Source organism: Arachis hypogaea, chromosome 14, assembly GCF_003086295.3.
Source record: "Arachis hypogaea cultivar Tifrunner chromosome 14, arahy.Tifrunner.gnm2.J5K5, whole genome shotgun sequence".
Lineage (NCBI taxonomy): Eukaryota > Viridiplantae > Streptophyta > Magnoliopsida > Fabales > Fabaceae > Arachis > Arachis hypogaea.
Window position 1 is genome coordinate 57758320 of NC_092049.1, and position 4603 is coordinate 57762922.

The window sequence follows — 4603 nt, forward strand, 5'->3', positions numbered from 1 at the left end:
TGCAGCTGGGAGAATAGACCTTCTCACTAGCTCAAACCACCCCTTGTCTTCAGGAGTGAGATCTGTTCGCTTGATGAACTTTGGGTTATTTCCCGCACCCCTTTCCCAATCAGCTCCTGGTACACAAATATCTTGCAGCATCTGGTCATAATTGGGGTTGTCCAATCTTGAGTGATAGCTTTCTTCTTCAAATTGTATAGACCGTAGCTTCAATGCCCTCATGACACTCATGGGACCAAAGTCCACCATCTTTCCTCTCACAAAGCTTGTGTAAGACTCATCCTTCTTATCATATCGAACCGCATTTGCATAAAATTCTCTTATGAGATTTGCATTCACCTTAATGACCGGGTCAGTGAGGAGCTCCCATCTTCTCCTTTCTATCTTCTCTGTGATTTTGGGGTACTCAGTCTCTATAACTTGAAATCCCAGCTCATAAATGATTTCCTTATCAACCATCCACCCGTATTGCAATGCATGATGCAAGCTTCTAAATCTCCTTTCATCATATGGGTTTCTTCCATGGGTTCCTTTCCCTTCCTTCTTTTAGAACCCGAAGATGCCATGAATGATAGTTAATATGTGAAGGTGGTAAGGATGTGGAGACTTTTGGTTGTTTAGGGTTTTATGGCAATGAAGATAGTGAGGGGAGGAATGTTTATAATCGGATAGAGGGTGTCTTGTACTGAAAGGAAGAGTGGTGAAGGGTGTGTGATGACAATGAAGGGTAGTATAGACAAGGGTCGTTTATATAGAGAAGTTGTGAGAGAATGGAGGGTGTAGATTGATGAAGTGGTCACTTGATGGACGGTTGGGGTTATGCATGGCTAGAAGACAAGGATCATCACTTTATGATGGGGATTGCTCGGTCTTCTAGGGGTGCCATTTTTCAATGTTGCATGGCAACATTTTCCGATGTATTCCCTTTTTAGAACAAGTGTCTATCCCCTCATTTTATGGTGTCCGAACCTTCTTTGTTTGGTTGTCCAATCTATCCCTTTTAATGCTCCTTTTCTTTTCCTATAAAGACAAACTAAGAAAAGTAAGAAAAGATATTAAAATGACCATATGAACTTTACGGCTAATATTAATAAAAAGGGAAGAAAGGATTTGATTGTTTATTTATGAATTCCAACTAACTAACTAGCTATTGGTGGGTCCTTGTATGCATTTTGGTGGCACCATGGGGTGACACCAAACTTAGTTTGAAGCAATGTGATGAAAAGTTTTGTTCAAAGCTCCCAAGACTAGCATGCATCTTGGTTTGCTTTGAACACTAAACTTGTTCTTCACTATATACTGTATGATAAAGATTGCACCAAGTGTTTGTCAAGTTTGGGTTGAAATTCATAAACATTGATTTATTCATTATTTTAAAAACATATAAAACATGGGTTGCCTCCCATGAAGCGCTTCTTTAGCGTCACTAGCTTGACATTTTTCCTTCATCAGGGTGGTTGGTAGTGCTTAAAGTCCTCCCCTCTTGCTGTGGATTTATATCCATTGGTTGGATCAATGATCTCCACATGTTCCAAGGAAAGAACTCTGTTGATAGTGAAGACCTTGGGTAACTGAGATGGTACAGTAGGGAGATTAGGGGGAATATCTGGGAAGTAAGTTGAGACAACTCTATCCCCTGGAGAGAAGTCTTCCGTAGGGATCTTCTTGTTCCTCCACCTCCTTGGTACCTTCTTCTTTGTTTCTTTTGAAGTTGTCTTCCCCTTGGTGACCTCCTTTTTCCAAGGAGTTGTGATCCTGTCTTCACCTACCTCTAGAGGTTTAGGTTCCTCCAACTTTTCCTTGAGCTGTGGCAATTGCTGTTTTTCTTGTTTATCTATTAAGGGGATCTCAGCATGAAGTGGCTGTGCTTTAGTGCTTGTTTCCTCCTTCAGTGTCTCATTATCATTTGTGCTGAGTTCCTTGTCCTCTTGATCTGTTTCTTGTGAGAGTTTGAAAACATTGAAGCTGAGTCGTTCATCATGGATTCTCAATATTAGTTCCCCTTTCTCTACATCGATAAGTGCTCTGGCCGTAGCTAGGAATGGTCTTCCCAATATGATTAGGTGAGTGTGACTCTCTTCCATGTCCAGGATGACAAAGTCTGTTGGGAGAAAGTATTTCCCAACCTTTAGCAACACATTTTCCACCACTCCTATTACTTGCTTTTGAGTTTTGTCAGCCAGCCTGATGATTACATCTGTGGGCATTATCTCATTGATCTGCAGCCTCTTCACCAGGGATAAGGGCAGTAAGTTGATGCTGGCCCCCAAATCACATAGTGCTCTATCGAACATAGTTTCACCTATGGCACAAAGAATGTGAAAACTCCCTGGGTCTCTTCTTTTTGTAGGCAATTCAGGTTGAATAAGGGCACTACATTCCTTGTTCATCACTATAGTCTGGCCTCCTTTGAGTGAGCTTTTCTTGGGAAGAAGTTCCTTCATATACTTGATGAATGCAGGCATTTGTTGAATTACCTTGATGAATGGTATGATTACATGCAGAGATGCAAACAAGTCTAGGAACTTTGAGTATATTCTCTTTCCCACAGCACCATTGAGCAGTTGAGGGAAGGGAGCATAGAGCTTTAGCAGCTCTTGTTGAGAGATTTCTGGTTCTTGGTGATCTCTATCCTCCTCCTTTGTTGAGTTGTCTTCAGGTTGTTTGCAAAGTTTGCCTTGCTTGTCTTCAGTCTCTTGATCACTCGTAGTGACCATTTTGCAATCTTCCCATCTTACTTTCTTTGCTTCTCCTTTGGGGTTTTTCTCCGTGTCACTTGGGAAGCTATCAGTAGGTTTGGGAATCTTCTCAGCTAAATATGCCACCTGGAATTCCAGCTTCCTGATGGTCTCTCCCTGGTTCATAATATTGGCTCGCACCTCCTCTTTGAACACCTTATTTTCTTGAATCTCTTGGCATATTTCTTCAAGTAAGGCTTCAATCTTAGAGAGCTTGTCATCAATTGATGGGTGATTTAGAACAGATGTGCTGTTTTGGTTTTGATAGGCATGTGGAGAAGTGTTGTTGTGGGGGTGTTGAGATGTCCTCTGTGTGAACTGCTGATGAGCTGCATTGTTGTTGGAGTTGTAACGTCTCTGGTCTTGGTTTTGATCTTGCTCACTTCCCCACCCAAAGTTTGGGTGGTTTTTCCATCCAGGGTTGTAGGTCTTGGAGTATGGATCATAGTTTTTCCTTGGTGAATTCCCAATGTAGTTGGCTTGCTCCTGACTCCCCTCTGCTTCTTCATTCACTCCTTCTTGGGTTGTTGATGAAGTGGAGATTGCTGCTACTTGGTTCATCTCCATCTTCTTGGTGAGGTCAGCCAGCTGTTGGGTAATGAGCTTGTTTTGGGCCAACAGAGCATCTACATTGTTTAGCTCCATTACTCCTCTTGTGTTCCCTCTTTCGGAAGCATAGAAGTAGTCGTTCTCTGCTACTGTTTCAATAACATCTATGGCTTCCTCAATAGTCTTCTTCTTGTTCAAAGGTCCTCCGGATGAATGGTCTACGGCCTTCTTTGACTCATAAGAGAGCCCTTCATAGAAAATGTGCAGCTGCACCCATTCGTTGAACATGTCAGGTGGACACTTCCTTGTTAAGTCCTTGAACCTCTCCCATGCTTCATATAGAGTCTCACCATCTTGTTGCCTGAAAGTTTGGACCTCAGCTCTCAGCCTGTTGATTCGTTGAGGAGGGTAAAATCTTGCTAAGAATTTGTTCACCACGTCTTTCCAAGTTGTCAAGCTTTCCCTTGGGAAAATTCCAGCCACTTGGCTGCTTTGTCCCTAAGTGAGAATGGAAATAGGAGCAGTCTATAGGCGTCAGGGTGAACACCATTAGACTTCACTGTGTCACAAATTCTCAGGAAGGTGGTCAGATGTTGATTGGGGTCTTCTTGAACACCTCCTCCAAACGAACAGTTGTTCTGAACAAGGGTGATGAGTTGTGGTTTAAGTTCAAAGTTGTTGGCATGGATTGTTGGCTTTTGGATGCTACTTCTACAATTGCCTGGGTTTAGATTGATGTAAGAGCCCAAAACTCTTCTATCCTCCCCAGCTTGATTTGCTCTACCTCCTCCCCCATGGTTGTGATCCTCTTCTTCATGTTGGTTTTTCATGTTGTCTTCCATGTTTGTTTCAAAGAATTCCTCTTCTTTCTCAGCACCAACCACTTTCTTTCCTCTTGCCTCCCTCCTTAATCTAAGGAAGGTCCTCTCAGGTTCAGAATCGAAGGAAGTTGAAGCCCCGCTTCTTCTCCCTGTCATACAACCATCAAGGGCAAGCAAGAAAAGATAGGTGCAGAAAGTATTTGTGTCAGAATTACTGTTAGTTGTGGGTGATACAATATATCAAACAGTTAGTGGGTTAGCAAACAGAATTGAAAATAACAAAGAAAAACAAAAGAGCAGAGGGGGAAGGGAAGAAGTTTAACTAAAATAAAAAGTAAATCACTCAAACAGAAAATGAAATTCACAAAAACAAAAATGCTCAATCTAGTGATCTTCCAATTTAATCATTGTTGATGCACAATCAATCCCCGGTAACGGTGCCATAAACTTGATGCACGGAAAACTTGTCTCTCAACAAATCTCCCTTCGGCAAGT

General features: G+C 42.1%; 1 non-coding gene across 1 annotated transcript; it reads left to right on the forward strand.

The window, feature by feature from the left end:
- The first annotated feature begins 3573 nt into the window (after positions 1-3573).
- Positions 3574-3677, forward strand: LOC112745266 (small nucleolar RNA R71). Its single transcript, XR_003173203.1, has one exon. It is a non-coding gene; the product is annotated as a small nucleolar RNA R71 (small nucleolar RNA).
- Positions 3678-4603: the final 926 nt, after the last annotated feature.